This window comes from Macrotis lagotis, chromosome 1, assembly GCF_037893015.1.
Source record: "Macrotis lagotis isolate mMagLag1 chromosome 1, bilby.v1.9.chrom.fasta, whole genome shotgun sequence".
Lineage (NCBI taxonomy): Eukaryota > Metazoa > Chordata > Mammalia > Peramelemorphia > Peramelidae > Macrotis > Macrotis lagotis.
The window spans coordinates 868,648,382-868,660,569 of NC_133658.1; the positions used below are offsets into that span (position 1 = coordinate 868,648,382).

General features: G+C 38.5%; 1 protein-coding gene across 8 annotated transcripts in view; it reads left to right on the top strand.

The window, feature by feature from the left end:
- Positions 1-12,188, top strand: part of LUZP1 (leucine zipper protein 1) — a 99,165-nt gene that overhangs the window by 2,492 nt on the left and 84,485 nt on the right. Inside the window, exon 1 of one of the 8 annotated variants that reach the window (XM_074218171.1) lies at positions 11,577-11,797. The exons of the other annotated variants lie outside the window; for them this stretch is intronic. The gene's annotated coding sequence lies outside the window, so the exon portion shown is untranslated. Of the gene's footprint in view, positions 1-11,576; positions 11,798-12,188 lie in introns of those variants that run through there. 8 annotated transcript variants of the gene reach the window in all.

A 12,188-nucleotide genomic window follows, 5' to 3' on the forward strand; every position in this document is an offset into this window, starting at 1 on the left:
TGCCCCTCTCATTTTATGTGATGTTCGTCTTTATTTTCAACATCAGAGAGGTGATGTGATAACAAGCTCATGAATTGGATTTGAGTGAGGGGGCTGTGCTAAGTCATCCGCCTCATTTTCTCCTCCAGAGCCATCTTGGGTCCAGTGGTCAGTCATCAGGACTGACCCTGGATCCCAGGCAGTCTGGGTTAAGGGACTTGCCCAAGGTCACACAGCTAGTGAGAGTCAAGTGTCTGAGGCCAAACTGGAACTTCCATTCTCCTGACTCAAGTCTGGTGCTTTATCCATTGCAACACCTAGCTGCCCTCACTCTGAGGTCCTGGGGAAGAGGAAGTGACTTGACCAGGGTCATTCAGCTAAGGTCAAAGGTTGAAACTCTGTCTCCCCTGACAGAGCCAATGTTCTCACTGCACTGTTTTCTGGGGAAGAACATGAACTGGTCATACTTTGCAAACACACCTTTCCATCACCCCTTTGCAGGAGTGGAGTGTTTTGAATGGCTAAGTGAAGTAACCAAGTAGAAAATTCTTCTGTCAGAAATAATTATTTTGGTTAGAATTTTCCCTCAGGGCAGATATGTTTTTGATCACTTTGCTTTGTGGAATTTTCCAAGTTACTAAAATTAAACTATTTTCCTAAACATTGTAAGAAAATCTATTTGAGCAAGCTGGGAATGGTTTTTTGGGAGAGGGGTGGGAGAGAAGTTGGGGGGGGCAGGGGTAAACCAGCAAAAACTTGAGTTTGCCAGACTGTTTCAATTTCCCAAATTCTTTTCAGAGTCTGTTTTTATATATATCTGATCACCCTTACTAAAATTCTTTGAAGGGAGGGGACATGTTCTTATCATCTTCCCCTGTCCCAGTGACTAATATATTGCACATAGTAGTCACTTACCAAATATTTGAATAAATAAATGAGCAGTTTTACTAGTATTATAGGATGTTAGAGCTGTCTGGGCCCTTAGATGGAGGGAGGAAAGAAATATATGTTGATCACCTACTATATGCTAAGCTTAATTAATGAGAAGATAGGACTCACTGTAAAAGACCCTGATGTTGGGAGAAGTTGAAGGCAAAAGGAAAATGGGTCAGCAGAGGAGAAACTGGATAGATAGTGTCATGGATGCCATAAACCATGAGCTAAGACTGACTTTGAGAGATAGTGGAGGACAATTGGACATGACTGAAAAACAACTTATACCAGTACTGTGCTAGTTGCTTTTACAAATATCTCATTTGATCCAAGAGATTATCTAGGTCAGCTGCATTATCATTTTACAGATGAGAAAACTGAGGCTCATGGACATGAATTGATTTGCTGAAGGTCACACATTTCAACCTCCTTCCCCTGACTCCAGGGCTTTTTCCACCATACTTAAGCTTTATTATTTTTTTGTGGACTCTTTGTGCATTTGACCTAGCTTTCTTTAGATCTTGGAAGGTAATTTTTCCACATTATTTGACCTAACTAAAAAGAAACTCCAGAAATAAAGTGACCTGAATTCTATTGCTAGCTGTGATGTCAAGAAACTCTGTGAACCAGGTCAGTCATTTAAGTCACTCTTTAGAAAAGGGGGATACATCCATATGCCATTGTCTCACAATGGTGTCAGAATCCACAAAACAAGTACTTATTAGGTGACTCCTATGTCTTGATGTTATAGATTTAGGTCTGGAAGTGATTTTAGAGGGCCTATGCATGCAAAACCTGCTCCTCTCAGAACTCCCATCCTACTGGGGGAAATGTGCCAGAAAATGTTTTTTGTTGAGTTTGGAGCCTTATAGGTAATGTAGAAAATTAATGGCAGTACAAAGTAGGCACTTTATAAAATGACTGGTGATGCTGGTGGTACTCCTCAGGTGAAATTGTTGAGAGCTTGAGTTTCTGTTGACGTTGTTTCATGTGGTCATCAAGGTATGTGAGCTGGTGGTTGTGTGGGGAAGGGGGGTGTCAGATTATCTTTCTTCACTTGCAGAAATTCTCTCTGGGATATTCAGGAACAGAAAGTGAATACTTTCTCATGTTATGTACCTCTGGGAGCTTTTAAGGCAGTTCATTTAAGATAAGATACATATCCAGGTCAAGATGCAGCCTGCCAGTCCTCAGTGGAAAGTGCTAGTACAATGGTAACTATTCCTAATAAATTGTTGACTTGAATTTTTAGCATGTTTTGTTAGGAGGAGGTAATTTTATTTTGTGTATATTTGAGGGTAGGGCATTTTTAGTAGGGATTTTGCCTGTGCCTGAGACTTGGGTGAAATTCACTGTTAGAAGTGCCTTCATTGTCCCTGTTGTGAGAGAGAACGGCAGTGACATGGTCAAGACTGGTGAAAATAGTCGCTCAAATTTCTATATATATATAATATACTGATGAGGTAGGCAGTAGAAGTCCATTATTCCCATTTTATTGATGTAGAAACTCACCTTGGAGTGAGTTATTTATTTGCTCATGGTGAGGCAGATAGAAATGTCAGACGCAGGACTCAAAAAGTTTTCTTAGTCTCTTGAGTCATAAATCCAGTACTTTCTCCCATGCTTCTTCCTCAAAGGGCATTATGTCTGGTGAAGCCTAAGGATCTCTTCTTAGAATGAGATTTTATTTTATTTTATTTTGCAAGGCAAATGGGGTTAAGTGGCTTGTCCAAGGACATACAGCTAGGTAATTATTAAGTGTCTGAGACCGGATTTGAACCCAGGTACTCCTGACTCCAGGGCCGGTGCTTTATCCACTGTGCCACCTAGATGCCCCCTAGAATGAGACTTTTAAAGGCATGTGATAAATACATCGGATTACAAAGGAAACCAATTATATTTATGTATATATGTTATAGAATACTAATATGCTTACATGTAACTAAAATTAACACTGACATAATATATAAATATTTAGTATTGATATAATAAAAACATGCTATTATATAATATAAACAATATGAGACATTACAATCTATAAAAATGTATTAAAAACAAATTCAGGATCCCTTAAAGAACCTCTGCTCTAGAAAGATTTACTAAATAATTTGAGGTATTAAGTTAAAGGTAATATATGAAGCAAGGGACTAGAAGAAATAGAGATTTTTGAGGATTGCTAGAGCTCATGTGTAGGGTGTAAAGCAAGGAGATCTGGGCTCACGGAATCTCAGGGACAGTGGCAATTACTAAAGACAATTAAAACTGATGGGAAAGCTGGGCATTCCTAGGTTCCCTTTCTGTAATATCAGCCCTTCGAGGACTGCATGCTATTTGTCTTTATTTGACTATTCCAAAACCTTGATATCTAACTCCTAGGAACTAACATTTCACAAAATACAGCACTTCAGGTTAAAAAAAAAAGCCTTTATAAAAATATTAGTTTTCTGACAAAACTTGGGGTTGTTTTTCTCCTTGCATCCCTAGACTTACTACCTACAGCCCTGCTCCTTGCTTTTGCTTTGGAGAAACCCCATGAGTTGTGATTCCTGTGTTAACTTCTTCTATCCCCATTCACCATACTTTACCACCTTATTTCCTAGTCTAGTGCTCAAGAACACCAAATGACACTTAGAAGAGTTTCTGTCTACAAATTTCTTTGCTCAGGATCATTGTTAGGTGGTACAAGCACTGCCACTCTTAAGGTGAGAAATCAGTTTTAGAGACCACACATGACTTATCCAGTCCCCCACCCAGCAGTTTGGCTCCAACTCAGGTTTTCGGCTCTCTTTATACCTCCACTGCCTTGCTCTTTATCTTCTTTGAAGTTCCCACATTGAGAATCGGGTCTTAGATTAATGTGGTCCTCTAGTTTCTGGAGGAAGCACAGACAATTCAGGGGCTCTCTCTTTTTCACCCTATCCCACCCATTATACCATCCCAACATTTGAGAAATTTAAAGATTTTACTGAAAAGAGCTTCTATCCATTTAAATCATTGTATCATAGCAGCATTTACTTTCCCAGACTTCCCCTTGCTATTTGCTTCCTGTCATCCAGAGGCCTCATGTCTCACTTCCCAAGAAACCTCCCGAATTTCCCTGTTGCCCAACAGAGCTGCAAGGATCACTTCATTTTGCAATTGTCTATCTAGTATTTGCTATGATGACATCCCCCCTCACTAACAGTTCTCTTCCTTCTTTAGTGTCTTAAGATGCTGGTGGAGGAGCAGCTGTTTGCCCTGGCTGACAAAAACACAACTCATGAGGTTCAACTCCTCTAGACTTAGCCAGGCTGATTCTTCTTCTTCTTTTTTTTTTTTTTTTAAAGATTTTTCAAGGGAATGGGGTTAAGTGGCTTGCCCAAGGCCACACAGCTAGGTAATTATTAAGTGTCTGAGACTGGATTTGAACCCAGGTACTCCTGACTCCAAGGCTGGTGCTCTATTCACTGTGCTACCTAGCCGCCCCAGCCAGGCTGATTCTTAAACAGACTCTGGGTAGCTTATTGCCTGGTCTTTTCTCTCTCAGCCTCTGAGAAGTAAGGGTGACTCTCATGCCACTGTGATGTAGTAGACTAATGAGTGAAGAAATTAGCAGAAGTTCCTTAGTCCCCATTACCTTCATAAAATCTAGAGACCTTTGCTGGGCATTCAAAGTTTCTCACAATCTGTTCTGGCCCTCCTCTGATTGGTCACTAATCTTCAATTTTGACTAAGTCTTTGCACTTAACTGTTCCCTGAATGTGCCTCTTCCTTGCCTACCTCATTAGCTTTATCTTCTCACTTCCCCTACTTAGGGTGCCTGAAGCTTTTCTTGCCTTTAAAATCATACCCATCCTTCAAGGTCATTGAGCTTTCCCCTGCCCCAGCTCATTATTGTCTCTTTTTTCCTCCAAATTACTTGAGCATTTATTTATTGCCTTTTACTTTAATCACTCATTTGCCACATGCTTAATTAATTTTTTTTCCCAATGCCTATGTTTTATCCCTCCAAGGAGATTTTAATATTCATACTAACAGGACCTGGCTTCTCTTATATCCATCACTATCTTCCTGAATGTATTAGGTGCTTATAAATGTTTTCTCACTTTGATCATTGCTGTAATATAATCATCATAAATTGATATATATACAGAGCATTTTCAATTTTGTTAGGTGCTTTACAGACATTATTTCTTATTTGAATCTCACAATAATTCTGTGGTATTGTTACCATGTAAGAGATCAAGAAACTGAGGCTGATTGAATTTAAGCGACTTGCCCATGGTCAAATAGCTAATCAGTGTCAGAGGTATGAGAACAGAGGAGTCTCAGTCCAGTTGTACAATTTCTACATGAACACTTAATTTTTGTTACTTGATACCAGGCCCAGAGGTGGAATATTAATATAAGAATAGGAAATGGTAGGGGTAGCTAGCAAAGCAATTTTGTTTTTGTCTTTTTGTTTGTTTTTTGGCAATGGGGTTAAGTGACTTGCCCAAAATCACATAGCTAGGTAAGTATTAAGTGTCTCAGGTTGGATTTGAAATCAGGTCCTCCTGACTCTAGGGCTGGTGCTCTATCCACTGAGCCACTGAGCTTTGCTCTAAGCAAAACAGTTTAGAAGAGAATACATGATGAAATAATATGAAAAAAGTAGATGGGGGGTATTTTTTAGATGCTGTATTGTGGTTTCTATATTTTATTCTTGATGTAGTAAGGAACCACTGAATAGTTTTGAAGGACTGGTAGTTAAAGTGATGGTTGGGACTATAGTTTAGGAATATCAATTCAGCTTTTGGAAGGGAGAAGACTGCAAGTTCTCTAATCTTTCTGGACCTCTTTTTTTTTAAAAGAAAGATTTTGGCCTAAAAGAGTATTTTTAACCTTTTCGTGTGTGTCTTGGAAACTTTCTGCAGTTTGATGAAGTCTGACCCTCATCTCCAAGTAGTGTTTTTTTTTTTTTGAAAATCATTGAAGGTAATGCTAAATTTTAGGTAGAATAAGTTAGTGAAAATAAAGATAATAATAATATTAATAATAATAATAATAATTTTCCCTTCTAAATTCACAAATCTCCTGTAATCTATTAATCTATCCATAGATCTCTTAACAGTCCTTGAGCTCCAGGTTAAAAAGCCTTTGGCCTTTAGCTTCTCTAGGGTCCCATCTATCTTTTTTTTTAGGGTTTTTTTTTTTTTTTTTGCAAGGCAAATGGGGTTAAGAGGCTTGCCCAAGGCCACACAGCTAGGTAGTCTGAGGTCGGATTTGAACTCAGGTACTCCTGACTCCAGGGCCGGTGCTCTATCCACTGCGTCACCTAGCCACCCCAGGTCCCATCTATCTTGATGATTCTTCTCTCTCAGATACATTGCATTCCAGTCACATTGGATTACCAAGCCTTTTTCTAAACTATTCTAGTGATTTTATTCTTGCTGCCCCCCTTTCCTTGAGATGTGCCTTCTCTTATTGAAATGCTGCTGGTCCTTGAAGGATCAGTTGACTTGCCATCTTTCTTTGCGTCACCCACCTTAAGTGGTTTCAGTTGTGTACCAGTCCCAACCACAGATGCTCCTATGGGGTTCTGCTATTGACTATACTAGTTCTGCAAGGCCCCTTCTTGGCCAATAAATAAATAAATGCTTGTTTGAGTTATTAATGCTTTCACTGTGGAGCATGGGTTAGAAGAGGTGTGAGGTGGGGTGGTATGAGGAGGGGGAGCTGAATTAGCTTCTTCAGCAAAACACTATTTTGAGGACAGTTAAAAACCTTGAAGCTAGTTAAATTTATTTAAAGCTACCAACCAGTAAACTCCTGGTAGTTCATGATCTTTCCTGTCCCTTTGGTGGATTTTTATTGAAATCTTAGTTTGCTTAATTTGAATCATCTTTAGGAACACCCAATTTAATGATTTTTTTTTAACAAGTCTATTTTTTTTCACAACTGAGATAAATGTAGGTCTAATTATCAAGCATTAAAAATACTAGACAAAAGCAGTGATTCATCATTTTGATCACTTCTTTCCCTTTCTCCTTTAATTTTGTAGCTTTATCAGAAAATTGGTGACTTGGTTATTTTATTTATTGAAGCTAATTCCAGTGGTTATTGAGAAATGAGCATATCAGTTGATTAATTAAAACAAGTTTGGTAAGAATTGAGTTCATAGTTCTAAGGCCAGAAGGGACTTAAGAGGTTATCTGGTTCAACCTCCTGAGGAAATTGAGACCCAGGGAGGTAGTGACTTGAGTTCTCTGTCCCCAAAGGACATCTGGCATAGGCTAAGTGACTGACCACTTACTTGTCAAGGATGTTGAGATGTTTGACATCTAAACTTGAGGATTCAGGAACTTTAGATCCCTCCTAGCTCTGATTCTACAATTCAATTCTTAAACATTTCAGGAAAAATCTTACTTTTCATTAAAATAAATCTGTATTTTTAAAACTATTTTAAACTGGATTTAAGTTATGTGAAATGTTTTATACACAAATCAAAATGAGAAACTAAGGGGGAAAATTCATTCCTTGTGAATTACAAAGAATTATTAAAGTTTCAAGGGATTTTAGTAATCATTTAATTACAACCTATAAATAAGGAGACTGAGGTCTATCAAAGTGAAATGATTTGCCCAAGGTCAAAAAGAAAGATGAGCTTTCTTCTTTTCTTGATTTTTTCAAACAGTTTTTTTTCTATTTGGAATTAAGGATAGATAAAATAATTTAATTATTATTTATTGAAGGTCCCTGATTTACAGGATGATTGAGTTTTTGTTTTTTTTTTTTTTGATTTTTAGGTTTTTTGCAAGGCAAATGGGGTTAACTGGCTTGCCCAAGGCCACACAGCTAGGGAATTATTAAGTGTCTGAGACCGGATTTGAACCCAGGTACTCCTGACTCCAGGGCTGGTGCTTTATCCACTACACCACCTAGCCGCCCCAGGATGATTGAGTTTAAAACTCATAATGAAAATATTTTTCTTGAGCAGTTGACAATGAAGAAATTGATTTGATGAATGATTAATTAATCAATTAATGAAAGTCAATAAACATGTATTAAACACCTACTGTGTGCTCAGCACTGGTGAAGTAATTGATGATTGAGAGATGATGAGTTGAAAGAGATTTCAGAGGTCAACTTGTCCAACCCGTTCTTGAATAGAGATCTCCTCTACTTGACATCCTTGGCTAGTACTCATGTAGATTCAGCTGAAGATATTCATCGAAGGGAAACCCACCATCTCCTGAGACAGATGATACAGGAATAAAACTCGCTTTGTTCCTTTCCTTTCTTCTGATTTCTTTCCCTTTCTTCTCCTCCCCACTCCACTCCAGCTATCTGCTCAAATCTTCTATTATCCAAGCTAAATATCCTTAGTTCCTTGAATTTTTCTAGTCTACCCTTCATCTTAGTTGTCCCACTTCTGGATATACTAAAATGAGTCAATGCCCTTTTAATTATCCTTTTTTACTAAAGACAGCTTTAGTTCATCAAGCCAATTAAAAACCTTTTTTATGCTGTAGCAACAAGAATAAGTTAAGAATAGCAATAATATATTGAGAGAATCATAGCTTTCTTAGAACCCCTTCATGCAGTGTTTCTTTTCTGAAGCCCAGAAAAATGCTTTTCAAGGAAATTAATTATACCCACTCTGGTTCCATCTAGATTCCATATGCTCTGACTGCTGTTCCTTTAGAAGAACTAAATCTTTGCAAAAATTGCTTAGCCTCCCTGGACCACACTCTTCTTATTTCTAAAATGCGAGGTTTGGATTGGATGGTTTTGCAGCTCTGGATCTATGATCCTGCTAAGATGCCGTGGTTTTATTCCATCTGGTGTGTGACCTATTTGCTCAACTTTTCTTACAAGACATATTGTCTCATTCCAGAGAACCAGAAAATGATATAATTTCGAATCCGGGATACCTTTTAAAACAATTTTCAAATAGTTTTTCTTTCAGTGTAGAACATTTCAGCAAAAGTAAAATTTGAATAAAAAAACCAAAACTTTGCATTTTCTCCACCCTGCCTGGCCACATTGGCTTAGAAGTCTCTGGCTCTTCTGCTACTCAAGAAATAGAATCTTTGCAAAAGGCTCATGAGTATTGGAATTGGCCCCACTGTAATCACATAATGGTGTCAAGGAAGAAACATGATCCCCTACAACTCATTCCACACACCCTCTAGAGAGTGAAGCTGTCACTGAACTTGGATCAGAAAATGTTCTCAAACTGGTACCCTGGAAATAAGCAAGCACCGGAGACAGAGGAAGGCCTAAATCAACCAACCTCCAGATCCAGGTCTAGTTGCCAAAGACCTCCACAACAATTAGGGTGAATTTGAGGAAAGACATTTCCCCCTTTTTCCTCAGAAGCCTTAAATATTCATGGTCCAATGAACAAATAAATGTCTCCCTATTGCTTTTTCTTTAGAAGCCTTTATCCCTGAGGAGGATTGCTTTCCTCAATCTTTTCTATAGTTCCCGGTTTATGATGACTACTTATGTCCTCTGCATCCTATCTGCTTGTGTTCTTGCTTAAATTATAAATGCATGGGGCAGCTAGGTGGCACAGTGGATAGAGCACCGGCCCTGGAGTCAGGAGGACCTGAGTTCAAATGAGGCCTCAGACACTTAATAATTACCTAGCTGTGTGGCCTTGGGCAAGCCACTTAACCCCCATTTGCCTTGCAAAAAAAACTAAAAAATAAATGTATGGCAAAAGTACTTTCCATTGACTTTCAGTTCACAAAGTGCTTTGTATGTAGAGAAGCATAGGATTTAGAACTGGAAGACAGGACCTTGGAGAATAACTAGTCCTATTCCCATTTTTCCTTGGAGATGAAGAAACAGGTCTGGAAAGATTAAATGATTTTTTAAACTTACAAATATAAGTTGTGGTACTAAGATTTGAACTCCTCAATTCCAGCTGCACCAGTTTCTTCTCTTTTGCCCCAGTAGTAACTGCTCGCTGTGGGTGGCAAGATGTCACAGAGGAGAGAGCACTGGAGTTAGGAACACTTATCTTCCCAAGTTCAAATCTGCTTCAGACACTTATTAGCTGTGTGACCCTGGACAAGTCACTTCACCCTCTTTTCCTTAGTTTCCTCATCTGTAAAATGAGCTAGAAAAGGAAATGGCGAAATATTTGGCAAGTATCTTTGCCAAGAAAACCCCAAATGGGATCATGAGGATTTGGACATGACAATAACAATAACAAACTGGCCTCCATGTCATTTACTGAAGTCAACATCATTTCTTTAAAAAAAAAAAACTTCCATTTTTATAAACTTAAATATCAATAAGTTTGACTATTTCAATATGCAAAGTTCATAGTAGAGTACATGTATGAAACAGAATAAAACTAAATATCTCCATCAGCTTGGTAAATAGCACTCTCAAGCATAAAACTAAATATCCCCCCACCCCCACCCCAGCTTGAGAAATAGAATCCTCAAGCATTTTACCCAAGACCTAGATCGAAGTCTGGGCTTGGCCCTGAGCCTGGGTTTTGTCTCCAGTCGGTCTTGGTCTTTGACTCAATGTCTTCTGTCCTAGACATGTTGTTATGATATCCTTCCCCTTGTAATTTCACCTTTGCTCATTCATTTGATGCAGGTGATTAGGACGCAGAGGACATAAGTAGCTGTCATAAACTGGGGACTGGTGGTAGAAAAGATTGAGGAAAATACTCCTTCTTGTCGATCAGGGTTCCTAAACTTGTTTTTCTTTCATGGACCCCTTTGGCAGACTGATGAAACTGATGGACCCCTTCTTGAAATAAGATTTTTAAATAATTGAAGGAGAAACTAAATTTTAGTTAAAAATGAGAGAAATAAAAATCTAATTTTTTCCCTATCCAAACTGAAATCTATGAACTCCAATTTATAATTCATCTTGGCCACAGTGTCACTTGCAGACAGGTCAGACTACAATTGTGTGCCCTCTCACCCAGCCGATGAGAAGGAGGGGCTCAGATTGTAACCTTGAGGATGTCACATTCCTTCCCCTTGTGCATTTTTTTTTTTGTCAGAGGCTCTGAGCTTCTTGCCCTGTGTCACATCATTTCTCCCTTTTACTTTTCCATGGAAGGGGATGTCCCCGCAGCCTGAAGACAAGGGAGAGTACCCAGAGCCTTCCCACATAGTGTTTAGGGGTCATCTCCAGTCAGGGCCTGCTCTGGTTCCCAAGCTACTGCATAGAGCCCCACTGATGATGTAGGCTAGTTTCAAAGGGCCCTTAGCAGCTTTCTAGCCCAACTCCTCTTACAGATAAAGTGATTGAGTCAAGTGAGTTGCCAAAGGTCATGAAGGGAATAAGTGGCAAATATTCAGATTTGAATTCAGGACCTGTGACTCTGAATCCATTGCTCTAAAATATTCTCAGCAGTTTTAAGGATGCTGGTTGATTGCATTTGAAAAAACTTCTAATACAGGTTCTTATTTCTGTTTTCTGTTTTCCTTGTGGTGCTATCAGTGATGACCATTGTTTCCAATGGAGTACCCCCCTCTTCTCTTTACTCTTCAAAACCATTATTTCTGTCCTGAGTTAGTACTGAAAAATACCCTAGAAGTTTTTCAAAGATTTTCCTTTTTACCACTCTGTCTTTGTTACCAAGGAGAATTAAATTAATTAATTATATAAATTAATATAAGCCATATATAATGAATTAGTAATTAATTTAATGTTTTCTTCTGTCAATAGACCATTAAATTGGGATGTGTAGGATAGTTTCTTATTTATTGGTAACTAAGATGCCTTGCTTTTAATCAATGTTGAGTGAACTGATTTTTTTTTTTGTATCTCTCCCTATAGCTACAAGCATAATCCATTATTTTTGACAAATATTTGTTGGATCACCTGGGTTCTAGTCTTGGCTCAGTAACTTGCTATGACCTATAATCACAGAACTTGAGAGGTATGAGGATTTCAGAAGCCCTTTAGTCCCATTACTATGACCTACCTATAAGTTCTACCATCTTTGAGGTGCTACCAAACCTAAAATGCTAATTAGTAAGTGTAGAAAAGTTCCATCTCCAGTGAGGTTGACTTGGGGATGACTTTTTCTACCACAGCACTGTACTATCTATGAAGTCAGGATGTACTATCATCCATACTGGTTGTGAGGTTCTCCTACCAATAATAGTAATGAGAGCTAGCATTTATAGATAGCTAATGTCAGGTTTGCAGAGGACTTCACAAATAGCATCTCATTCAATCTTCACAGCAACTCTTGACAAGATGGTTTTCTTTTTTGTTTGGGTTTTTTTAGGTTTTTGCAAGGCAAATGGGGTTAAGTGGCTTGCCCA